The sequence below is a fragment of the Phyllobates terribilis genome, unplaced genomic scaffold (assembly GCF_046119375.1).
Source record: "Phyllobates terribilis strain yellow unplaced genomic scaffold, ASM4611937v1 Scaffold_7__3_contigs__length_470593459, whole genome shotgun sequence".
Classification (NCBI taxonomy): Eukaryota; Metazoa; Chordata; class Amphibia; order Anura; family Dendrobatidae; genus Phyllobates; species Phyllobates terribilis.
The window spans coordinates 110,382,228-110,409,721 of record NW_027362767.1 but is presented as its reverse complement, the minus strand read 5'-3'; the positions used below and the strand labels follow the sequence as shown (position 1 = coordinate 110,409,721).

General features: G+C 44.7%; 1 protein-coding gene across 7 annotated transcripts in view; it reads right to left on the bottom strand.

The window, feature by feature from the left end:
* The window catches only part of NPAS3 (neuronal PAS domain protein 3), a 788,102-nt gene that overhangs the window by 416,286 nt on the left and 344,322 nt on the right, over positions 1-27,494 (bottom strand). The gene's annotated exons all lie outside the window — the stretch shown is intronic.

The following is a 27,494-nucleotide window of genomic DNA, read 5'->3' as shown; positions in this document are numbered from 1 at the left end:
ATCCTGTAGCTGAGCTGTCCCAAACATGCCCCGGGACACTTCCAGCTCGGGGATCGATGGGGTCTCCTTGACCTCTCCTGCCACCACCTCTAGGGGAGACCTATCGGGTCACACTCTGTCCGTAGGTTGGACACCCCTACGGCAGGTACCCTTGACTCGGGTTCGTCGGGTACAGCAAGTGTAACAAATTTTACAAGGGGAGAGTGGATTTTGTTTTTCCACAGAGTCCAGAACAGGGGCAAGTCTCTTCCCAACACAGTCTCATAGGGAAGAGTTTTTACCACCCCCACCACATGTTTTATGTTGCCACATGGCGTGGACAAAACTACCTCTGCGGTTGGGTACTCTCAGAGGTCCACATGGATACACACAACCCCGACTGTCCATCCACTGGGGTTGTCTCCTGCCACCAGCGACCCATGTACCAAAGTCACTAGGCTCCCCGAATCTAGAAGGGCCTCCGTGGGGTACCCATTAACCAGTACCCGGCACAGTTGGGGTTCACTGTCTAGGGGGTCAGCGCTCGTCATGCAGACGGTATGGGCATACATTGAGACTCGGCGGTTATACCCGCAGTCCATGGGTTTCGTAGTCAGGGGGCAGTTAGCAACCATATATCCCGGCCCCTGACACCGCCAGCACCTCATTGTGGAGGTACTGTTAGGTCTTATGACCGATTGGGAGGGAACCGGTCTCCTGCCACTCTCACTCCGGGGTACCCTTTCAGCACGGGTACGGTGCTGACTGTCCTCAGCAGAGGGACGTGACCCCTTTCCCGGTTCCTGGGTTGGCAGGGATCGGCGTGACAGCCCGAGGAGGCAGAGTCTCGGATAAAGTCCTGAGTGGCCGAGTAGCGCTCGATCAGGTTGACCACCTGGTCGAGGGTGCCGGGGTCCCCTTGCCCCACAAAACTTTGGATAGCGGCCGGCAGAGTCCTCACCAGCTGGTCGACCACCACCCTCTCCACCATCTGGGCTGGAGTCAAAGACTGAGGCTGGAGCCACCTCTTGACCAGCTGCAAAAGGTCACAAGCCTGAGACTGGGCGGGTCGGGTCTCCACATACGCCCATGTAAATACGCGCTGAGCCCTCACGTATGTATTGACCCCCAGTTGGGCAAGGATCTCACCTTTGAGCCTCTGCTAGTCCTGGGCGTCCTTTCGAATGAGGTCGAAGCAGGCCTTTTGGGCATCACCGACCAGAAAAGGAGCCACCACTTCTGCCCACTGGCCGGCTGGTAGGTTTTCCCGCTCTGTTGTGCGCTCATAAATGGTCAAGAAGGCTTCCACGTCGTCCTCCGGTCCCATCTTCCTCAACGCTGAGCGAACCTTGTCCTGGGCCTCTCAATGTTCCGGGGCTGGTGCCATTCTCCACCAAGCTGTAAAGCGGCGGTGTTCACACCGTGCAGTAACTGAGGCAGTGACCCAAGCAAGTCCAACATAAACAGCTTTTATTTCAGCAACTAACGGGTTAAGAGAAAGTCCTCCGGTTCGCAGTCGGGTTAACAGAAGTCCATACACAATGGTTGCCGTAGGCAACGTCCGTGCCGGGCCGCTCAGAGCCTGACGGGTGCAGAGCCTTCCCAGGCGTGGGTTCAGCTATACACAGTCCTGCCGAGTTTTCCTGCTATCCTCCTAGCAGGTCCCCACACTGAACAACACTAATCCTTAGTGCAGGGTTCTTAAAGGACCTGTGGCAAGAGCCACTGGAAAACCCGGGTTGGAGGGAGGAGGCCGCCCCACTGACTTCCTGTAGCCTCCTCCAAGAATTGAAAGCCCTGCCGGGTTTTACTAATCTGCCTTAGCCAGATAGCCTGACCAGGTCAATGCTCACGTTCATTCCTGCATTGCAGCCGCAGGTGAGTTTGTGACTGCCATGCACTCCAATGGATTTAATAGGTCTCTGTACACATTCTGGGGGATATATAACGTCCCTCGTATACGATCCCGGTGAGTGCCTCGCACCACTCATTATTATACTCATCATCACCACTCATTACTATACTCATCATCACTACTCCTATCATCGCCACTCATTACTATACTCATCATCACCACTCCTACTATCATCACCACTCATTATTATACTCATCATCACCACTCCTACTATCATCACCACTCATTACTATACTCATCATTACCACTCCTACTATCATCACCACTCATTACTATACTCATCATCACCACTCCTACTATCATCACCACTCATTATTATACTCATCATCACCACTCCTAATATCATCACCGCTCATTATTATACTCATCATCACCACTCCTACTATCATCACCACTCTTACTATACTCATTATAACCACCCACTACTATATTGATCATCACCACTCATTACTATACGGATACTATCGGACATCATTTTTGTCCATATATGTTCTTAGTTTATCTTAATGTGCTTTTGGTTTTCTATTTTTTATATAAATATGTAACAAAATGTAGATCACAGCAGACTGCGTCCAATCTGCTGTTATTGTTGTTGTTTTTTTTCCATCTGCTTAGAGGTTTGTCACAGAAAACAAACAAAAAACTTGTCCAAATAGCTGATGACGACTTGTAGTAATGTATTTCTCATTGTTTGTGATGGAAGAAAAAATGAGCCATCAGTGGCTATGTGCACATGGAGCCTTTCTGCTGAGTTTTTGGAGAAGAAACTAAGCAAAAACTCCAAGCTTTTTAGAAGAATTGCATTTTTGAGGAGAATATGGAGACTTTCCGCTCAGTTTCTGCTCCCAAACCTCCCCCTCAAAAACTGTGTGCACAAAGCTAATATGTGGTCAGCATTCTGGAGGTGATTTTTTTTGTTATTGTTAGTTTTCACAAAAACCTACTCCCAAAAACCTCTAGTGCTAGGCTGCATCTGTAGCCTATGCCTACAGTATATATTGAGAGCTTTTCCTGACATGTACTGTATATAAGCCCCCCCACTCATCAGACGGAGTCCAAAAGTGTGTTCTTTCGGCCTGTCTGGTACGTATGTGCTGCATGACATTTTTTTTACTGTATAGTAAAGTGCAGCACTAAGGACTAGTGATGAGCGAACGAGCTCGCCACTACTCGGTACTTGCCCGAGCATCATGGTGCTCGACAAGCTCGGCGAGTATTTCCGGGTTGCTCGGGCGGGAACTCGGGTCCCCTCCATGCATGTTTGGCGCTCTTTAGAGAGCCAATGAACATGCAGGGATTGCCAGCCATGCACTGTAATGCCGTAGCCATGGTGGTTGTGGCATTACAGTGATTGGCTGGTCGCACAGCGTCATCAGGTCTATATCAGATCTGGCGCCGCCATGCTCGTCACAGTCACTCCGGATCAGACAGTGTAGGGAGAGGTGCTGCTGCTATGTCAAGGAGAGATTTGATCGTGTATTAGGAAGTGTAGGGAGAAAAAACGTACATTACACATATGTAGCACCCTGAGGATTCGGCTGCTACAGGGGTATTGCACCTCAACCCAGAGGTGTGATATTCCACTCCCGGGTAAGGATGGAGTGTGGAACTGAGCTCAGTTAGCTGCATGCACTACATACATCCCATTTCCGAGGGACAGACCGATGGTACTCCCACTAGGTAAATGTGCAGGTACGACAGTGTCTGTCCCTGGCTGGAGTGGGAGGGGGGTGGAGCATCCCAGTAGTGTAGGGGCAGATAGGGGGAGCAGTCTGGGTAAGGCTAGGAGCTCATTGGGTGCTGGTCACCTGAGCTCACACATAGAGGGAGTATATAAGGTGGGAACCATCTTAGATCAGGGTCAGTCAGTCAGTCTTCTGTAGAGGGTTAGTCAGTCCTGAGAGAGGTCCAGGAGCGCCTGCAGAGAAAAGAGAGAGAGGAGAAGAGAAGGACCCAGAGGGGGAGAAGAAGGAACCCCAAGAACCCAGAATTAGACCAGAAGGGTGAAGGGTTGGCACGCAAGGGAACCGGATCCCAAATTAGTGGAGGAGAGAAACAACCCTCAGCTAAGAACCGGAGGCTGCGACATTACATGTGGAGCAGCCCCTCACTAAGTCCACTAAGAAGGCACACCAGGTATAGGGTCAGGGAACCCCGAAGAGGTGCACCCACCAAGAGGCCCGAGGGAGCCGGATATAAGTGGACCCCTGGTGAGAAAGGCCAGTAGAGAGGACAGTCAGAAAGGGAGCTCAGGACCACGCTCCAGAATTGCTTGGGGGTTGGCCGAGTCCAGGACCTGGTGGACGCAGCACGGCTCGGGCGGTCACTCAAGGCCAGAGTGACCAACAGAACAGCAGTAAGTAAAAACCCTGAACTGCACAGCCCGACTCTGAGTCTTCTTACCATCCACACTGCACCACCACTACCACCATCCTCTACACCTGACCCCCTGAGGCTATACCCCTCCCGTTGGGGGTTATACTACCACAGCTGCACACATACCACCAGCCTCAGCGGACCCTGCTGCAGCGGCGGCCTTTTGACCGCAAATCAACGGGTGGCATAGTCGACACTAAAGAACACTAATAACATCTGTAAAGACTGCCACACACTGAGCTTGACACCCTGGGCACGGACCGGGTCGCCGCCACTCGGAGACTACAACCCCCATCTGATCCGGCTCCGGGTATCCCCTAAACAACACTGGCCCAGGGGGCGCGTCACATATCCATCTCAACAAACAGTCCTTCTGAGGACTAATCCATCTGCAGAGATATCAGACAGGCAGTGTATATAGGCAGGCAGGCAGGGTATATAGCAGACTGCAGTACACATAGGACAAGAGGCTCCATTCCAATTCTGCCTTCTGCTGCTGTTAGATATTTCTATACAAAGGCCCAGGTCTCAGGGGCCAGGAATAATGTTTTTTGCATCTTAATCATCATTGTTTGCTTAAAAAGCAATCCAGAGAACACAGTTTTTCTGCACCATTTGCTTATTGGCACTGCAGAATACAGCCAGGTCCTTTCCATATTACAGCGCTAAAAATCCATCTATTGTAAAACTGTGTTTTCTCCGTCACACGGATCACATATACGTTTTCAGAAAATACTGCCATTTCTGGCCTCCATTAAATTTTTTTTTCAGTGTGTCAGCAAAGTTTTTGACACTGGTTTGCTGTTCAAAACAGTTACCTACAGGCCAGGTATTTAAAACTGTGTTTTCTCCGTCACACAGATCACATATACGTTGTCAGAAAATACTGCCATTTCTGGCCTCCATTAAAAAAAATTTCAGTGTGTCAGTGAAGCAATTGTCACCAGATTGCTGTTCAAAACAGTTACCTACAGGCCAGGTATTTAAAACTGTGTTTTCTCCGTCACACGGCTCACATATACGTTGTCAGAAAATACTGCCATTTCTGTCCTTCATTAGAAATTTCTTTCAGTGTGTCAGTGAAGCAATTCACCGCAGTTTGCTGTTCAAACTACTTACCTACTGGCCAGGTATTTAAAACTCTGTTTTCTACGTCACACGGTTCACATATAAATTTGCTCCAAACTCAGTCATTTGTAGTGAGCGTGGAAGATACTGTCCTCCATTTAAAATGGGCAAGGCACGTGGCAAGGGACGGGGAACTGGACGTGATGCTAATGGTGCATGCAGAGGCCGAGGACAAGGCCGTGGGCAAGCCGAAATTGTGCCACAACAAACACCCACATCTTCTCGCCTGACCTTCCAGTCCCAATTTCTAGGGGACCGCAGCACACCACTATTGAACCCAGATCAGTGTCAAAAGGTTGTTGGTTGGATAGCGGATAATGCTTCCAGTCACTTAGCCACCACCACCACCACCCTGTCTTCCACACGGTCAAGTCTCAGTAGCCGTGAGTCTGGACCGCATATTCCTCACCCTGATCCTCCTTCATCCCACCATGCCGAGTACCCAGAGACAACTGATCCCACACTTGAACACTCTGAAGAGCTCTTCACTTTTCCATTTATAGATTAGGGCCTCTCGCCCGGTCCACTTGAAGCGGGGCAAGAGGAGATCGCGTGTAGCAATGCCCAAATATTTGAGCAGCCACGGTCACATGAAGGCGACGGTGGGAAAGTGTCACAAGAGGTGGATGATAATGAGACACAAGTGCCAGAAAGTCAGGAGGAGGACCAGGGTGCGGAAGTGGAAGATCAGGTGGTGGATGATACAGTAACTGACCCAACCTGGCTGGAGGACATGCAGAGCGAGGACAGCAGCACACAGGGGGAGGGAGGCAGAGCTTCCCAACAGGCAGGATGAAGCAGTGTGGTGGCCTCAGACAGAAGGCAGGCAACCGTTCCCCGTAACACCAACACGAAGGAAGTTGCCAGTACAACTGTTAGGTCTTCCCCAGTCTGGTTGTTTTTTAAAGACTCTGCCGATAACCCAAAAAAGGCCATCTGCAACACCTGCCAGGCCAGCATCAGCAGGGGTGGCAAAACGACCAGCCTGACCACCACCAGCATGATCAGGCACATGGCAGCAAAGCACCCGACTTTGTGGGCCGAACCCCAGGGTCCAGTAACAGTGTCTGCGGGTGGCACCATTGTTTCTTCCACAGTTGTGCATGCAAGCCAATCCCCTGTCCATGGTGCATGCGAAGATGCCTCCTGCCCTGCACCTGTCGTTGCACACTCTCAAGTAGCAGCATCAGGAAGCACGTCCATGTCCTTGTCCCAGTGCAGCGTTCAGTTGTCCATACCCCAGTCCTTGGAACGCAAGTGCAAATATGCAGCCAACGCCCCACAGGCCACACTACTAATTTCTCACATTTCACGATTGCTTGCGCTCGAAATGTTGCCTTTTAGGCTCGTGGAGACGGAAGCATTCCGCAACCTGATGGCGGCGGCCGTCCCTCGGTACTCGGTACCCAGCCGCCACTATTTCTCCCGGTGTGCCGTCCCCGCATTACACAAGCACGTGTCCCAAAACATTAGCCGTGCTCTCAACAACACAGTTACCGGTAAAGTCCACGTAATCACGGACACGTGGACAAGTGCTTGTGGGCAGGGACGGTACATCTCGCTGACGGCACACTGGGTTAACATAGTGGAAGCCGGGACCCAGTCGGACCTTGGGACGGAACACGTCCTCCCGGCGCCAAGGATTACGGAACCTAGGTCAATCAGGCTTGCCCCCACGGTCTACAGCTCCTGCACCTCATCCTCCTCCTCCTCTTCAGCCTCCATCTCCGAAATGACCACATCAGTCACAAGCTGGGAGCACTGCAGCACTGCCTCAGCCAAGCGGCAACAGGCTGTGCTGAAGGTAATATGTTTAGGTGAAAAAACGCACAATACTGAAGAGTTGTGGACAGGTCTGAAAGAGCAGGCAGATCTGTGGCTCACACCGCTGAACCTACAGCCAGGCATGGTCGTGTGTGACAATGGCCGGAACCTGGTGGCGGCTCTGAGGCGAGGTGAGCTCACACATGTACCATGCCTGGCCCATGTGCTTAACCTCGTGGTTCAGCGAATTCTCAAATCCTACCCGGAGCTGCCGGATCTGCTTGTTAAAGTATGCCGCCTGTGTGCCCATTTTAGAAAGTCAGCTACAGCTTCCGCTGCCCTTGCAGTGTTTCAGCAGCGTTTGCAGCTTCCGGCTCACAGACTGGTGTGCGAAGTCCCCGCGCATTGGAACTCTACACTGCAGATGTTGGGAAGGATTTGTGAGCAGAAGAGGGTAGTTGTTGAGTACCAGCATCAACAAGGCCTTCGGTATTCAGTTCAGACTCCACACATAAGACCTCAGGAGTGGACATGGATGTCAGACATATGCACCATCCTCCAAAACTTTGAGGACTCCATCAAGATGGTGAGCGGCGATGACGCCATAATTAGCGTCACCATCCAGGTTCTCTGTCTTCTGAAACGCTCTCTGCTCACAATCAAAGAGGATGCATTGCAGGCGGAGCACGATGAGATGGAGCAAGGAACCATACAGGGAAATTACACACAGCCTATCCTCATCTCATCCCAACAAGGATTGGGTGACAATGAGGAAGAGGAGGAGGAGGAGGAAGGACAGGAGCTAGTTTCATGCACTATAGACGGTACTACCTGCACAGCTGTCATACCGTCGGTTCAGCGTGGATGGCCAGAGGACAGAGAAGAGGAGGAGGAGAGCATGGTCAGTCATCCTCTTGGTAAGGACATGGAAGTCTTGCCTGTTAGTAGTCTGGCACGCATGGCCGAGTTTATGTTACGCTGCCTTTCCCATGACCCTCGCGTTCTCAAAACTTTGGATGACAGTCATTACTGGTTGGTGACACTTCTAGACCCACGCTACAAGGAGAACTTTATATCTCTTATTCCTGAGGTGGACAGGTCTACAAAAATGGGGCTGTACCAGAAGGCCCTTGTTGCGGAACTATTAAAAAAATTCCCATATGAAAATGCTGGCGGCAGAGGGCACACATCATTGGACAACCAAGGAGTATAGGCGAGAGAGACACAACTTCAATCCAGTAGAGGCAGGGGAACACTGTCATAGTTCTGGGAGAGTTTTCTCAGACCCTCACATCGGACAGGCCCTGAGGCGCGGGATACTCTCACAGGGAATGCAAAGTTTGGGAAGATGCTGAGGGAGTACCTTGCCGACAGTACCAACATCCTCTGTGATTAAGCTGTGCCTTATAATTATTGGGTATCCAAGCTGGATACGTGGAATGAACTGGCTCTCTATGCCTTGGAGGTCCTGGCCTGCTCTGCCGCCAGCGTTTTAACAGAGCGGGTTTTTAGTGCCAATGGTGGAATTATAACTGATAAGCGCATCCGCCTGTCAACCGAAAATGCTGACAGGCTGACTCTTATAAAAATGAACAAGGGCTGGATTGGGCCAGACTTCTCAACACCACCTAATGATAGCAGCGTAACATAAACTCAAATCCAGTGTCTTTTCGTGGGAGGTGTATTCCCATGCACCTTTTCACACCCACACATGGGTATACGCTTCCTGATTTTGGCTATTTGCTCTTGTCCTCCTCCTTCTCCTCATCCTCTACCACCATATCACCAGGGTGACCGTGGTCCGTGATGCAACCCCCACATAATTTTTTTAAAGGGTGTTTATGATGCCCGTAAAGAAAAAAATTTATACAGTATGTTCATGTATACCCCCCAGGGGTAAATGTTTGTCAGCTCATACACTTAGTGCATGGGCATTACAAGTATAGGAGGCCCGCTCCTTTCTAATGGGAATATTTTTTTATGAGGCCCTCCTCCATGTCTCTTCCAAGGGGCATTGAAGTGCCTCCAAATTTTTGCCAGCCCTTGCATTCACTGTATAGGCCAACACTATGGGAGACTCTTTCCTTTCTAATGGGAACATGTCGTACTTGTTACTGTGGCCCTGCTCTATGTGTCTTTAAATTCTTAGTGGGGTTTTTTCTAAAATTGTCAGCCGTTGGACTCACAGCATACCCTATAACTGTATAACAGACTCTCTCCTTTCTAATGGGAACATGTCGTACTTGTTACTGCGGCCCTGCTCCATGTGTCTTTAAATTCTTAGTGATGTTTTTACTAAAATTGGTCAGCCGTTGGACTCACTGCATACCCTATAACTGTATAGCAGACCCTCTCCTTTCTAATGGGAACATGTCGTACCTTGTTACTGTGGCCCTGCTCCGTGTGTCTTTAAATTCTTAGTGGGGTTTTTACTAAAATTGGTCAGCATTTGGACTCACTGCATACCCTATAACTGTATAGCAGACCTTCTCCTTTCTAATGGGAACATGTCGTACTTGTTACTGTGGCCCTGCTCTATGTGTCTTTAAATTCTTGGTGGGGTGTTTTCTAAAATTGTCAGCCGTTGGACTCACTGCATACTCTATAACTGTATAGCAAACTCTCTTGTTTCTAATGGGAACATGTCGTACCTTGTTACTGTGGCCCTGCTCTATGTGTCTTGAAATTCTTAGTGGGGTTTTTCCCAAATTTTGGCAGCCCTTGCAGTCACAGCATGGGCATTACCACTATGGGAGACCCGCTCCTTTTTAATGGGAACATTTTTTTTACTGAAACCCTCCTCTATGTCTCTTCAAAGGGGTATTGGGTTGCGTCCAAATTTTTGGCAGCGCTTGCAGTCACGGGATACGCAATAACAGTATAGGAGACCCACTTGTTAATAATGGGAACAACAAAGCATAGCCGTCTGATGGCTCTCTAACAATAGCTAGGGCCGACTGCTAGCCTTTTAAGAATAGTAAGGGCCGTCATCAATTTAACTTCAGTGTTATCACATTGTTCAGCTCATGCACCTCCTCCTCCATCTCCGAAATGACCACATCAGTCACAAGCTGACAGCACTGCAGCACTGCCTTGGCCAAGCGGCAACAGGCTGTGCTGAAGATAATATGCTTAATGCTTAATTGACAAACCGCCCAGCGTTGCAGAGTTGTTGAAAGCTGTAACACAGCAGCCTGATCTGTGGCTCTCACAGCTTAACATACAGCCAGGCATGGTCGCGTGTGACAATGGGCGGAACCTGGTGACGGAGAAATGACAGCCGGGGTAGATACGGTTTCCCTCTATGCCAGTCCTTTCACCGAGCTAAAGAATATGGATGTGGTGAAATACAACTCCCACTGAGAAGATGTTTCAGATTGAAAAACATTGTGCTCACCAGAGGATTTGATTCTGAGGGCTAACCTTTCTCCCTCGCTCAAGAGCCCCATAGCAGCTGCAAAGTTAGCGCTATCATGAACTCTCCTGAGGTAGAAGCCAAGGCACACCAGAGGACTCTCTGGTGGAACCGTCCAACCCAACCCTGCCAAGAAGCAGTCCTGGCTAAGAAAAGTGTGTGGAAAGGTTCCCGGACACTCTATGGCTGCTTTTTTACTGAGGAGGAAACACACGTAAACACGGGGAGAACATACAAAGTCCTTGCAGATGTTGTCTTTGCTGGGATTTGAACCCAGGATCCCAGGGCTGCAAATCTTCAGTGCTAACCACTGATCCAATGTGCTGCCGTTCACAGTCTAATATTTAACAGGCTGGAGAAACTTGCACCTACTGCCACTCTATCTTCAGCTGCTTTGTGAGAAAATGTATTTGGGCAGCCACTCAGTCTACCAAATAAAATTTCTGAGAAGGAAATTGGGGATGGCTTCGTTACTGGTACTGGGGGCAGCGCTAATACCATGGCGTCGTACCATAGTTTGCTGGAAATATTCCAGGCTGGTAGGAGGCAAGCAAATTCCCACAGAAAAGTACCAGCAGTAATGTTCAGGGACCCGCACTTGTAAAAGATGGAGACAACACCGGGAGAAACAGTGACGGCTGGGGACTGAGTATGGACACGAGGCATGTGGTTGTGAAAAGTTTCCGCCTCCACGAGCCTAAAAGGCCACATTTCAAGTGAAAGCAGCTTTACAGGACTTCCTGTGAGAAATGACACGCAGGGTAGATAGGGTTTCCCTCTATGCCAGTCCTTTCACCGAGCTAAATACAACTGTCAGCAAAAAAAGTTGTGGACTGGCTCCGTACTGTCCCTGGCCACATTCACCTGTCCACGTGTTTGTGGTTAGGCGGTCCTTCCCAGTAAGTGCACTGGGGAGGGCACGGGTAATGTTGTGGGACCCGTGCTTGTGGAAGGCAGAGGCGATACCAGGAAATATAGTGGCGGCTGGGGACCGAGTATGGACACCCGGCTGCCGCCAGCATGAGGTTGTGAAAAGCTTCCGCCTTCACGAGCTTAAGAGGCCATATTTCAAGTGCAAAGAGCTGCCCAGAAATCTGGCAGTTTAGTGTTGCGGCCTGTGGGTGGCTGGCTGCATACTTGAACTTGCATTCCAAGTAACAGAAAACTAAGCAGATGGTGGCCTCTATCATCATCATGGCCTCACCTCGGCACTATGAACTCTCCTGAAGGAGAAGCCAGGGCCCGCCGGAAGAGTCTCTGGTTCTCTGGTGGGCCCGTCCAACCCTGCCGAAAAGCAGCCCTGGCTAAGAAAAGTGTGGGGGAAGGTTCCCGGACACTTTATGGCTGCTTTTTTAATGTGGATCGGCCATGCTTATGAATGTTATTTCTCAAAACGCATTACAGATCAGGCCATTGTCCAACTCTGTATTCAAGAACTTAAATGCGCAAAGAAAGATGCGTGTGTGTCAAAGCACCACCGACAAGTGCGAGTTGATATTGGACGGGCTTCCATTGCTTCTGCAACAAGCTGCATTACAGGACTTCCTGGGAGAAATGACACGCAGGGTACATACGGTTTCCCTCTATGCCAGTCCTTTCACCGAGCTAAATACAACTCTTAGCAAAAAAAGTTGTGTACTGGCTCCATACCGTCCCTGGCCACATTCACCTGTCCACGTGTTTGTGGTTAGGCGGTCCTTCCCAGTAAGTGCACAGAGGAAGGAACGGGTAATGTTGTGGGACCCATGCTTGTGGAAGGCGGAGGCGATACCGGGAAATATAGTGGTGGCTGGGGACCGAGTATGGACACCCGGCTGCTGCCGGCACGAGGTTATGAAAAGCTTTCGCCTCCATGAGCCTAAAAGGCCACATTTCAAATGCAAGCAGTTGTCAAAAATGTGGCAGTATAGTATTGCAGCCTGTGGGTGGGTGGCTGGCTGGCTGCATACTTGCGCTTGCATTCCAAGGAATGGGGTAGGGACAACTGAACGCTGCAGTGGGACAAGGACGTGGACGGTGATTGTTGCAAGTCTGCAACGACAGGTTCATGGCGGGAGGCATCTTTGCATGCGCAAAGGATCACTTATGATGGGCACACTTTTAGGCAGTGACCTGGGAGTCAGAGATGCTTCCAGAGGTCTTCCCCATGCTGTTCCCATGACTTTTCAGGACTGTATGCATGTGTCTGATGATGTGTCACACACCACATGGCCAGATAAGGTTGTAAAATATTAAAATGAAATTTCCTGGTGAATGCATTTGTCTTGGTTGAAAGCAATTCAAAAGTGCAAATCGCATCAAAAACGCTACGTGTGAACATAGCCTAAATTGTGGATGAGCATTTTTGTTTTTGGTTATTTATTTTGCCTTATATACAAGTTATTACCCTGGAAAGATGTTCTTTAACATATTTCCCAGGAAAATCCATTTTGGTTTCGTTTTGGTATGTTTTATTGTGAGTCCATAAAAGTGGCGTAATACCTCTGACAACGTTGTTGACAGAAGTGACCTGGGAGTCAGAAATGCTTCCAGGGGTCTTCCCCATGCTGTCCCCATGTCATTTGAGCACTGTTCCCATCAATTTGGGCAATTTTTCGGCCCTCTGCAGACCGCCGGGGGGAGCCGCCTGAAAAATGCTCGAGTTTCCCATAGACTTACATTGAGCTCGTTTCTCAGGTCGAGCACCTGAGAATTCCAATTTGCTCGACCCGAGCAAGAGTACCTGAGCATTTTAGTGCTCGTTCATCACTATTAAGGACCACTGCAAAGAAAAGTATACCAAGCAGTACCTTTATTTTTTTTTTTGTTACAATGGTTCCCTTTACACTGTATGCAGAATTATTAGGCAAGTTGTATTTTAGAGGATTATTTTTATTATTGATCAACAACTATGTTCTCAATCAACCCAAAAGTCTCATAAATATCCAAGCTTAATATTTTTGGAAGTTGGAGTGGGTTTTTCTTAGATTTGGCTATCTTAGGAGGATATCTGTTTGTGCAGGTAACTATTACTGTGCAGAATTATTAGGCAACTTAATAAAAACCAAATATAATCCCATCTCACTTGTTTATTTTCACCAGGTAAACCAATATCAGTGCACAAAATTTAGAAATAAACATTTCTGACATGCAAAAACAAAAACCCAAAAAATTAGTGATCAATATAGCCACCTTTCTTTATGATGACACTCAACAGCCTTCCATCCATAGATTCTGTCAGTGGTTTGATCTGTTTTCGATCAACATTGCGTGCAGCAGCCACCACAGCCTCCCAGACACTGTTCCGAGAGGTGTACTGTTTTCCCTCCCTGTAGATCTCACATTTTATTATGGACCACAGGTTCTCTATGGGGTTCAGATCAGGTGAACAAGGGGGCCATGTCATTATTTTTTCTTCTTTTAGACCTTTACTGGCCAGTCACGCTGTGGAGTAGTTGGATGCATGTGATGGAGCATTGTCCTGCATGAAAATCATGTTTTTCTTGAATGATAATGACTTCTTCCTGTACCACTGCTTGAGGAAGTTGTCTTCCAGAAACTGGCAGTAGGTCTGGGAGTTGAGCTTCACTCCATCCTCAACCCGAAAAGGTCCCACAAGTTCATCTTTGATGATACCAGCCCATACCAGTACCCCACCTCCTCCTTGCTGGCTTCTGAGTCGGAGTGGAGCTCTCTGCCCTTTACTGATCCAGCCTCAGGCCCATCCATCTGGCCCATCAAGAGTCACTCTCATTTCATAAGTCCATAAAACCTTTGAAAAATCAGTCTTAAGATATTTCTTGGCCCATTCTTGAAGTTTTATCTTATGTTTCTTGTTCAAAGGTGGTCGTTTTTCAGCCTTCCTTACCTTGGCCATGTCCCTGAGTATCGCACACCTTGTGCTTTTTGATACTTCAGTAACATTGCAGCTCTGAAATATGGCAAAACTGGTGGCGAATGGCATCTTGGCAGCTTCACACTTGATTTTCCTCAATTCATGGGCAGTTATTTTGCGCCTTTTTTGGCCAACACGCTTCTTGCAACCCTGTTGGCTATTTGCCATGAAACGCTTGATTGTTCGGTGATCACGCTTCAAAAGTTTGGAAATTCCAAGACTGCTGCATCCCTCTGCAAGACATCTCACAATTTTGGACTTTTCAGAGCCCGTCAAATCTCTCTTCTGACCCATTTTGCCATAGGAAAGGAAGTTGCCTAATAATTAAGCACACCTTATATAGGGTGTTGATGTCATTAGTCAACACCCCTCCTCATTACAGAGATGCGCATCACCAGATTTACTTAATTGGTAGTTGGCTCTCAAGCCTATGCCGCTTGGAGTAGGACAACATGTATAAAAAGTATCATGTGATCAAAATACTCATTTGCCTAATAATTCTGAACACAGTGTATTGGACGAATGCCTCGGGATCCATCCTGACTGTGGTAACTTTCAGACTTTTCATACCTCCTGAGTGTATGTGCCTGACAGTGGATGCAGATGCCGTGTGTGCCCCAGCTTTACTCTGTACAGCAGGCAATAATCACGTGCCACAAACACAACAGGTCATTGTGTTTGTGGTCAAATGGCGGATAAAGGACAATGTGTCTCAGCTGACAAGTCCGATGCAGCTTCCCAGCAGCTACTCTCTGCCTGATCCCATTGACTGAAAGGTCTTATTTGATCCACACACATCGAGAGAGATCTGTCAGTGTAGGAGAGCGGGGCAGGGAGAAGTCACCGGCAACCGATCTCAGATTAGTCAGCCGAGACACATACCCCTGACTGGCTTCTCATGGTATGTTTTTCAAAACACATATGGCAGCTATAATGTAACCAGGCTCCGATTCATGCATCCTGTGGTTTGGGCAGCATGAATCAAATGACAGGTTCCCTTTAACCCATAGAAAAGCTTTGGCTTAAGCACACAAAGAGAAGCGAAAGGTTAAAAGGGAATCTGTCAGCAGGTTTTGCTAAGTGATCTGAAGACAGCATATCGTAGGAGGTAAAACACAGATTTCAGCGATGCCTCTCTTATCAAGCTCAGTGGTTTTGTTTGCTTACAATGACTGTTTTAGGACCAGGAGATTATCATTGCTGTGACTAGCTGGTCATGTGAGCCTTGATCCGACACGCCCCTTCCTGTGATAGGCAGCTCACTGTTTATGGACTTTGTACACTGACAGCCTGGTGTGGGCGGGGTTAGCTTCCTCGGCTCTGCTTCATTGCTAAATCTAAAAGCTCTGATTGTTTGAGAACGGCTGCACTCAGTAATCTAAGTGATACATAGTTGGATTCAGCTTCTATTTGCCTACATCAGGCTGCTCTCAGATGAGGTAGCAAAAACCTGCTTACAGATTCCCTTTAACAAGGCTCATATGCAGCAGATTTTCCAGACTTAAAATCCAATGTGGATTATAGTTGCAACACTCTTTATGAGCTTTTAAAAACTCTCATGCCCACACTGGGGGGAATATTTGCGTGAAGTTTGACCGGCTCTGGAGTTCTTTATGGAGCAGATGTTACAGGGGAGTTCAGCTCTTGCAATGCATGGAGTATTGTGCGTGGCTTACCCACACTATTTTTGCAATGAAATCCACAGATGTGTTTGGCATTTACCGCTATGAATTTCACTGGAACATTTCCGCTGCAGTAGGGAACACCCAAAGGAAATGTTCCACCTGGGTCATTACCCAGCGAGGCATCTACTGCTAATAATCCACTGAATATTACAGTAGCAGGATTGTGAATGATATTTTAAGAAATCTCATGTACACACTGCAGATAATAGCTGCAGAATAGTCTGACCAGAGCAGTGAGTTTGAAAATCCGCAATGAATCAATTTATGCAGCGGATGTCACTGCACATTTCAGCCTTTGCAACACTAATAAGAATATGTGCCGCTTTACTGTACAACTAAATTGAAAGTGTTGTTAATCGCTATGGATTTTGCTGTGACATTTCTTCTACGATAAATCTGCAGCGGAAACGTCCCATGTGCAGGTATCCTAAGTGTATGTTCCAATGAAGCTAACAAGCAGCGGACTTTCTGACGTGTTACCGAGAAGCTGGATGCAACATTTAACTCATTTATTTAATATCTAACTTAATGTGTATGACCATTGCTAGGGCTATACACACAAAATCAAGATCAGACTTGTTTTCTAAGGACGCACTTACTCCACTTCCAAAACTTTAAGGACTGTTCTGCTTGTTTTAACTTTAATAAACATGCAAATTGTCTCTTCAGAGAGGACTTGAATTCTAGCGCCACTTATTGGAAGCAGCGATCCTAAAAGTCAATATTGACCCTTTAACGAGCCTCGCAATGTGACTTCGGATAAAAGCCAAATCAGAGTCTCAATTTGTAGACATGGTGTTTCAGGGTGTTGCCCCTCATCAGTGCAAAGTATGAGATCTGATTTGGCTAGGTGAGAGGCTCTGGACTGTGGTATAAGGGGTAATGTTTCTCCTTGTGGAGAACCCGCACAGTTTGGCAGATGGGGACATTTTTATGCTCAACGGGGAACTTTTATCCCCATTAGAAACTGGTGCGGCAGGTCGGATGTGTGACTACTGAGCACTGCTCCATTCATTCTCCATGGGGCTGCAGGAAAAAGCCGAGAGCAGCACTAGTCAGCCCTATAGGAAATAAATGGAGCACTATACTGAACCTATACGTTGAAAACTAAAGGCTGCGGTACTGTCCTTAGGGATTATCAGTCAACCAACCAATCACACCCTTCTAGGTGAACTAATTTAGATAGTAATAATTACAGCGAAAAATAAAAATGGCCATCATAATGTTTCATGGAAGAAGCTGAAGATCGCACAGCGCACTAGGGTCAGTGCTTCGGAGGGAGGGTATTTGCTCATGGCAGGGGGTTACTTGGCAAAATTCCCCAAGACAAACCAACCACAGCCAAATAAGATTACCATTAGCTGGAGGTGCTGTACCCGTGAATAGAACAGCTGGCTGCACGTTCAGAGGGTGTTAGCTACCTGTAATTGACTCGAAAGTTGTTAGATGGTACAGTTCTGCCACTGATAAGGAAAGCAAACACCTACATTGCCAAAAGAATGGCTGCCAAAACACTTTTCTGCCAAAATTCAAGCATTTAACACCTTCACTTCTAAAATGCTTCTCTTAAGTAGACAGCTGTACTAAGGCACCCATAAAATCTCTTGCCGACTGTATACCTAATGTATAGTGTTCTTCATGTGGAGGATTACTCGAGGTTATATTCATATTAGATGTTCTATTAATGGAATTCGTCGCAGATTGTTTCACAAAGGAGGTAAAATTTGCATCTATTTTTCCAGCAAAACCACAGACAACAAGATGGAACCCAATGTACATCGTCAAGATCTGTCGGTCACCACTGGTGTCCATCATGTGATGGATTCGGCAATCCATTGGGGCTTTTATTTTTAATGGAAGATGTGAATAGAAGCTTATTCTGGTTCCAAAATCTGCAGAAAAACCCACCTGTTCCACGAAGAGAAAAAACTTCACAGGATGATATGGAGAACACGTAGCAATACCATGCTATAAGCCTTCTCAGAAACTTCTTTTAGTTCTAACTGGAATCATTTCCCCAAAAATTATTGACAATAATTTGAATCTTTAACTATAACTAAAACCAATCTGGTTTAAGAGTCTGTAATTGGGGCAAACGCCTAAAAGCCACAAGCAGAAGCATCATTACCTAAGCACATGAGCTACTCACAATATAAACTGCATAAGTTATTAAAGATGTTTCTCCTTTCAAATTTATTTTACGTAAATACTTTTTTTCCGAAAAAAAAAGACAAAAGTTTTCTAACCAGAAAAATTATATTTGCATGCTTGCAGAACACAGTACCACAATATAATTTTTTAGAATTTTATTTTACTAATTGGTCTGTCATATTAAAAATAATAAACTTCCCCCATTCCAGCATTGCATCCCATCGGCTGCTCCGTTGATTGTGCACAGCCTGCAGCAGTGACGTCACTTCAGCAGCACTGCAGCCAATCACTGGGCATCATTCTTGACATGACACCACTATTGCAATCTGCATACAATCATCAGAGCAGCAGCGGAAACAAAGTGCTGGACCCGGGAAGAGAGAATTCTAGCTGACTTAACTTTTTTTTTCCAAACTTTTTGTAAAGTGTAATTACACAAAGATCTACTTAATGTGTGCAGCTTACTTTATACAATCTGGTAGCAAATTTACTTTTAAATTGTAACTTATTAGACCAATGAATTCAATGTTTTTAGCATTCATTTCTGGTCAAAAATAATTAAATTATGGATTTTGTGATGCGCATGGAAACTCTGAGGATTCTGAGAGGTCAGCGCCGGCTCGCCTGGTGTCCCTGGGCTTCATGTAAATCTGACCCGCGCTTTTCTTCCTGGCTGACCAGACAATTTCACTTCAGGACATAAGCGATCTTTGCTGAGGATTCCTGTAATGTGGACTCTTCATTGCCCATTTTTCTGTTTCTTCTTTTTCTCCGTAGCTATATATATATATATATATATATATATATATATATATATATATATGACTCCTATTTTTCGCCAGTTTCATGTGTAAATGAAATACGGATTGTGCTCTTATCATAATACGCAGCCAAACCGCCGGGTCTGATGACCAGAACTAACCGCCTCATGGTCGTAAATGTGAAAAGGGCCTTAGGAAAGAATGTGAGATACTGGAAGACATAGGGTCTGATGTGATGGCATCCACTCAATCTGGAAGTCAACGGAGATCAATCTGAATACGGTTATAGTCATTTCCATTCTGACAACTTTTTGAATAATATTCTTCACTCCAATTTTAGAATTTCCTTATCAAACTTCTGAAGTGGAAGATGTTTATTTGCTTCTTTTGATATTATTTAATCTTTATTGTGCTATCATGTATCATTCTAGTAAATCTGCTTTTTATTTCAATAGGCTAGAAACTTAAGTTTATACAAAAATATGTATATTTTTGTTATCTGATGGTAAAAGAACAAAATGACAGCAATACAACAATTATGTATAATACTGATTTACTACTGACAAAACAATAGTAATAAAGGCTACAGGTGGCAGGAGATGTGGTGACGTAACCCCCCTATTACCAGTTTCTTCTACTACTCCTTATTTCATACTACTACCAGTATTTATTCCCAAGCTCAAACCAGCTTTTCAAGGTGTTGTCCACACCTACTATTCTGCAATCAAGATTCCATATTACCAACTTCTTGCAACTGTTCTTGGTATTGTTAACACCTTAGTCTCTGCCCACAAAGTAACACTTCCCTGCAAGCAAGTTACCAGTTACCCAATACATCAGGGGTGGGGAATCTTTTTCTTTCCAAACGCTATTTGAATATTTATATCATCCTTCGGGGACCAGACAAATTGAGCGCTAACTCCGCCCACAAAGTACGTCCTGATGCTGGCACTGGTGTCAGGACATAATCCTTCATTGCATGTGCCACAGCATTTGTAGTGAAAACTGCGTGGGCATGCTCACAGAGAAAGAAGAAATTAATAGGCTGGTGATCGTCAAAATACAGCTGCCGGCCCAAGCACTGTGGTTCCCAGGAATCTTTATGGGGGCCGGACAAAAGCTCATCGAGGGCTATAAAAGGCTTGCGGGCCTGAGGTTTCCCACTCCTGCAATACATGTATGTGTGTACTTGATCTCTGCAAGCAAGTTATTAATTTGACAATGATTTCTATTCTGCTAGTAATCATTTCCCTGCTACAAGTTCCTGATTGCATATGTCTCTGCTATTAACCATATCCTTGCTGTGAGATCCAGACAACATTTACTTCTCTACTGTTCAGATATGTGCACGTGTCCAGGATTTGCAGCAGAAAATTCTGCTGCAAATTCTGATGTGTTGGCAGGAAAAACACTGCATAAAAAATGTGTGGTTTTGCTGCGATCTTTGCATGCATTTTTGTTGCATATTTTTCCCCACTCATTAGTATGGGGGAAATTCACTGCAAAAATGCTGCAAGAATTGACATGCTTTGGATTTTAATCTGCAAGGAAAAAATAAGAAACATGTGCATGAGACTTCAGGAATCTTACTCACTTTGCTGGTTCTAAGAAATTCTTCAATTTTTGGAGAAAAAAACACAACAAAAATGCACTTCTGGTCTGTACTACTAACCCCGATCTATGTCTTAGAGAATTCGCCTCAACTCAGTTCTTGCATGATTTCCTCTTACTATAGCTCACCTAGGTTGCAGGCAATTTTCCACATTATAAAGTGGTGGCATTTTTCTATGATATTCCATTACTTTATGATTATTTGGTGTCAGTTTTGGGACCTCCATTAATCCTCATAATGCAGGGTTGTGTCCCCTCTACTGTTTTTCTTCAACGTGGTGGCATCTCGGCCACTTGCGGAAAAAAAACAGCAGTGCAGCTACAATCAAGTGAACGTAGCTAGCAGCAGTTTCCTAAAAAGCCACATGCAGGGAAGTGTATCCACTTCATTCTCCTAATGTGAAACATGACAGCCCATGTACAGTGGTGTGCAAAAGTTTTAGGAATGTGTGGAAAGAAAGCTGCAAAATAAACATGCTATCAAAAATAGAAGTGTTTATTTTTATCAACAAAATGCAAAGTGAATGAACAAAAGATGAATTTCATTCAAGTCAATATTTGGTGTGACCGCCCTTTGCCTTCAATTCTTGCAAGGTTAATGTCAGTCTGTCTCCTCGTGTAATCCTAGACAGACTCAATAATGTTGAGATCAGGGCTATGTGGGGGCCATATCATCACTTCCATGACTCCTTGTTCTTCTTTATGCTGCAGATAGTTCTTAAAGGGGTTTTATCATGAACAAAGTTAAATTTAATAAACATTTTAATCAATAGATCTTGGAATAACAATAACTTACACAATTTGATGTGATTAAATAAAATGTTCCTGTGCTGAGATAATCTTATAAATGTGCCCCTGCTGTGTACTGTGTAATGGCTGTGTCTGACCGTGCAGGAACATGGTCTGATCATACCACAGCTCCTGGGCAGACGAGGAGGCAAAAGAGTATACAGACATTACAGCAGGGGATCACAGCTGATTCTTTTTGTGACGCAAAACATGTCATTGCCTGTTTTTAAGCAATGTTTAACATTTTGACTCATCAATCCGGAGCACCTGCTGTCACTTTTCTGAACTCTGTTTCCTTTGTTTTCATTCATAGTTGAGTTGCTTGGCCTTTTTCCATTTCAAACGTATGGGTTTTAGCTGCAATTTTTATATGATGACCACTTCTGGTCAGACTTCTCCAAACAGTATATGGCTGTAGCTGGGTCCCACTAGTTGCTGCCAGTTCTGAGCTGATTGCACTGCTGGACATCTTCTGATTTAAAAGGAAAGCAAAGTAAGCATGATGAAGTATTTAATCTGCTGCACTATGTTTTCTTGGTCAATAACTGAGTCTTTTGAATGGTCCTCAAAATTGCCCATATCTTGGTACTTCTTCAAAAGAGCTTGAAGAACACATCTTGAATCCCCAGTTTGCTTTGACATCTTTGCCTGGGAGAGGCCTTGCTGATGCAGTATAACTACCTTGTATCTTGCTACTGTGCTCAATCTTGCCAAGGTGTATGACCTGTGTCATGAAACTGTATTCCACAACCTCACCTAGCATAGTTTGTTCCTCATACAGTTTTAAGCCTCCTACAACGCTCTTTATGTATCTGTTAACGACTGTGTTTTAACCTATATATGAAAAGGATAATCAATATCACCTGTTTGATACAACTGGTTACTCAAATCTGACTATTATCCTACAGAATTCCTGACTTTGTGCAGGTTTACCTAGTAAGCACTGATGCTGTTTTGAAGGCATAGGGTGGTGACACCAAATAATGATTCAATTTAAATTATCTTGTGTTCATTCACTTTGCATTTTGTTAATTGCTAAAAATAACCGATTAACACATATTCTGAAGTATTCTTATTTTTGTAGCATTTGTCCACAAATACCTAAAATTTTTGCACAATACTATAGAACAAGCTTTAAGTTCATCAGGAGGAGTTTATTTGACAAGCTTGTAGGCTTCATAGATTTTAACCATCTGACAACAGAAGATTGTCCACTATCTGGACCTTGGAACTGAATAAAGAGGTGATATGACCTCTCCAAGATTTAGTGACATAAAGATAAAATAAAAAAAGCTCTATTGAAATCCAGAGTGAAAAACTTTTCTTCCCTTCTCTGTCTTCAGATTGTCACAAAAGGTGGGAAGGAAGATGTCTTGAGACCTGTGAAAATCCGTCACCACTTTAGGAAAGAAGGAAGGATTTAATTTGAGAGTAATTCTGTCTTCTGACACGGTAATATATGGCTCTTGAATGGATAATGCTTGAAGTTCTCCTATTCTGTTAGCTGTAGTAATTGCAACCAGGAAAACCACTTTAAAGGTGAGAAATCTGATGGAAGACTCTTCAGTAGGTTCAAAGGGATTCATGGTTAACCCTGAAAGAACCCAATTCAAGTTCTAAGAAGGGGATAGATTTTTAATTTTTGGCCTCAACCATGTCAGAGCGTTAAAAAAAAAAACAAGTTTCTATGCAATGGTGTGCAGAACGTTGTGAGTCAAAAACAGAACTTAAGGCCACCACCTGTAGTCTCGCTGTGCTAGTAGAGAGGCCTTTGTCAAGACTGGCCTGTAGAAAGTCCAAGATTCGAGATACATTTGGAGAAATGTATATAGTTTAGAATGAACAAACCATTTTGAGAATTTATTTCAAACCATTTGGTAGACGGCTAGTGATTGAAGTGCATCAATTACATTTGTAGAGAGACCCTTTTATCAGGATGGACCTTTTAGCAGCCAACCAGCAAGATGGAGATTCTTGAGGACTGAATGAATCAAGAAGATATTCTATGAGAAAAAAGAAAGAATCATTGACTGCTAGATTCTTTGAAAGGTTGAACCATCCCCTTTGGACAATTTGGAGCAAGGAAGATTACTCTGCAGTTCTATTTTAAGATTATAAGAAGAACTAAGCCATATCGATGCTCCAATTCTTGGTTTAGACATCTACTGCTTTTGGTTCATCTCTCAGGTCTAGAGAGCAGAAAGCTGTTGTTCTTCTATTGCAAACAAGTCTATTTCTGGATAAAACCACATTTTAACCTGAAGAGAAAAGATGTTCAGATTCAATAACCACTCCTTGGATCTAAGGGTCTGCAACTTGGGAAATTGGTTACTGTATTTTCATTTCCTCTCGAATGGACATCCGTCCAAGATAGAATATTTCATTCAACCCAACAAAAAATGCAATTTTACAATTCCTCAAGCCTTCTGTACTTTGATCCTCCTTAATGTTTTATAATCGCTATTGATGAGCTACTCTTGACAACTGATTTTTCAAATACCTGTTAGCCTCCCAAACTGCTCCCAAATGCCTTATGATTTGACAAAAAGGATTCTCAAGGGTATAGTGGCCACGAACCTTGATGATAAGTGTCCACAACATAAGTTCCCCAAACCCAGGTACTTGCATCTGTGGTTTACAGGAGAACTGTATCCCGATTCTACATGATGCCTCATTTTAGGGGTCCAAACCTCAGTTTAGGGATTTTCTTAACTTTTGTGAAAGTTATATATTTTTGTCCAGGGACAAGTGAGACCTGCATCTAACCTCTAAGAGCTGTGCTAGCAGAGGGCTGAAATGGAACTGGGACCGGGCTATAACCAGTAAGCAAGATGTCATAATCCTCAAAACTAAAAAAGAAACGCAGCACTACCGGAAAGGTGCTCGAGTAGGGTCCAAAACCAAACTGGTATGAGAAAAACCTCAGCACTCAATGTGGTTATTTCAAAGCAACATTTTTAATGCAGTCCAAGAAAACAACAAACATTTCGGCCAACATGGCCTTCATCAGTGCAATCCGACCACTGGGCAGATCAGGAATGGAGGGGGGAAGAGATGCTGTATCTCTAATTGTGAGGGTCCCTGGGACCTGTGTCACCCAAAGAAGAAGGATATATGGCTGGAACGCAGTGTCCACCCCTTGTTCGTATGATCTGCCCAGCGGTCGGATTGCACTGATGAAGGCCATGTTGGCCGAAACGTTTGCGGTTTTCCTGGGCTGCATTAAAAATGTTGCTTTGAAAGAACCACATTGAGTCCCAAGGTTTTTCTCATATAATCCTCAAAACTGACATGGCTTCTCTGATAAAACAGTCTCTTTTCTTTAGGAGGTCTTAGAAATTCTTCTGGACGGAAAGCCTTTTTGCCTTTGGTAGATCAGAGGTATGACACTTTGAATACAGAAAGACTCCTAAAATACCTTTCTATGAGATGGCAACATGTCTGATTTTTCTAGATTCAGAATCTAACTAAGTTTAGAAGAGTAACAACAGTCTTGCTGTAGAAGAGATGAGGAACTTGTAATAATGAGAATGTCACAAAATTATGTATTATAGTTATATCCTTAAGTTTAAGAAAAGCCATAACTTTTATCATTCCTTTTGTGAAGACTTTTTGGGCTGAAGCTATTCTAAAATGTAGAATGACAAATCGGAAATGACAAATATTGTTGACGGACATAATAGTGAATTTTAGAAACTCCTGATGAGAATGATGTATTGGCAGGTGGAAATGAGCTTCTTTTAAATCTATAGTAGCCACATCGGTGATTTTCTGGATTAAATGAACTGTAGTCTTTATTGTCTCCATTTTAAAGCGCCTGTAGACAATGAAGCAATTTTGGAACTCTTGACTTATTATTGTATGGAAGGAGCCATTTGGTTTCTGCACTAGAAAAAGATGAGAAAAATGACATTTTCCCAAGTGTGAGAACGAACTGGAACCACAGCTTCCAAGTACACCAGATTCTGAACTCTCTCTTCCATTCTTTTTTAAAGTAGATTTTTTTAAGCTGATTATGTAACCTACTCTGATAGTCTTTAAAATTCAAAGATATTTGGATACTGTTTCCTACATTGATGTATGAATGTTAATAATCTTTCAACTTTTTCGGCGTCATTGCCTTTTGTCAGATTGATTTGGATTGAGAATGAACGCACTACCTTTGCCATCTTTCAGGTAGGTCCAGCGACTTGTCTTCCCTTTCCCTACAATCACAATTTTTATTCCTAGAGTGATGAAAATTCCTTTAACGTTTTGAAGGCTTTTCTTCTGGAAATGTTTTTTTGTCTGCTGAACCAATGGCTAGATTCCCTACAAAAGGGATGGAATATGTCATGCCTTGGTTTCGGGACTCGATCCGGTGACCTTTTGCTGCTTGGTCTGTTTCCCTTTCTGCTGAGCCACAGCCAGTTTGGTCTCTGTCCAACTGCTGATGGTTCTTTTGTCTTTTCTTTCCTTTCTTTGGTTTGCTTTTATTCAGTTGTCTCTCACTTACCAATTAGGTTCTGTCCTATCACTTCTTGGTAGGGGCTATTTAGTCTCACCTTGCATTGCCGTCTTTGCTGGCTATATTTCAAGACAGATGGTGTTTGGAGATCCAGCTCCTCCTCTAAGGATTATTTTACCTGGTTAATCTCTGTTGCTTTTCCTACGGTTTTTGTGTCTTCCTCCCAAGTACCCTTTTCTTTCCCTTACTTTTAGGGTCTCAGAGGTTTTCCACGTATTTTGTTTGCTGTGTGGTTCTTCTTATTTTCTTCCGTTTTTCCTGTGTGTCTGTGTGAACACGTTCATAGGCCTCTGCCTTTTCCACAGATTTTTGTGTATTTCACTTAGGTATTATTGTTTTAGTGTTGCACATTGTTTATAGAGAGGGTACAGTTAAGGACATTCAGAGTAAGTCGATGTTGAGTGGGGCTGCCATTGCGTATACTTAGGGTGCCAATCTCCAGTCAGGCAGGGACAAATCAGGGTCAGATTAAGGACTTTCCTAGTCTAAACAGGGACCTGTTGGGTTCAGTTGTTTATGTCTCCTGGTTTGTACATTACCTGTGTGAGTGTGCTTATACAGTCATAACAGCAGAAAGCTTAGTTTAGAGAGAGTATTGCATTGTCGATGCTAAAACCACAAAGATCTTCTTCCTGAATTAGATAAACCAGCAGAGGGATAAGACTCAGCCAAACCATCAGAAAGCTCATGGCTAACTTTAAAGTACCACTCCAGCTTTTTTTTTCTCATTTCCCCATCCATTAGCTACCAGAAATGTATGTTCAGTGTATGCACATACTTACCTCTGTCCATTCTTGCACTCCTTCGGTTCCTCTACTGCATCTTGGGACCGCAACGTGCACAGCCATCCGTTACTTCCTTTCTTAATATAAGTCTATGAGAGCTCTGGTCTGAGTCTCATAGTATTACACTGAGAAAGTCGCTTCTGGTCCACACAGAAAGGCTGTGTGAATCGGCTGGTCATAACTGTGGTCATATGATGGAAGAGAGGAAAGGAGCAGCACTGGAAATGGCAGAAGGCAGCGACTGGTAAGTACTTTAATACATACAGTGAACAAACATTAGTGTTGGCTAATAGATGAGGAAATGAAACAAATGCTGGAGTTGTACTTTAACAAAGGAATTTCAGAAGATCTTCTCCCTTGAAGTCCTCTCTACCATGTGGGTCTCAAGCTAATTAAACAAAACTAACAAAAAAAGAAGCTTCCCACAATGGTTGCCACAATGTTTGGTTTCAGTGGAGCTAAAACTGCTTCCCAAGTTTACGGAAGAGGCCATTTGTATTCCTATCTATGAGGTCTCAAGGATCTGTTGAGTCTTCAAAGGGCAGGATTTTTTTTTTTTTAACTACCTTGGCCATCTGTACATCAATTTTGTGAATTTCATCCTAGATTTTGTGTCCTCCTTATTAAAGTGCAGACACTCTCTTATTTTTCTTGTAATAACTCATTTTCTTTCAGGATGCTGCCACTCATGCAAAATTAATTTCTTGACAATGGCATGAATAGTGAAAACTCTTTTCATACACAATCTGAGACC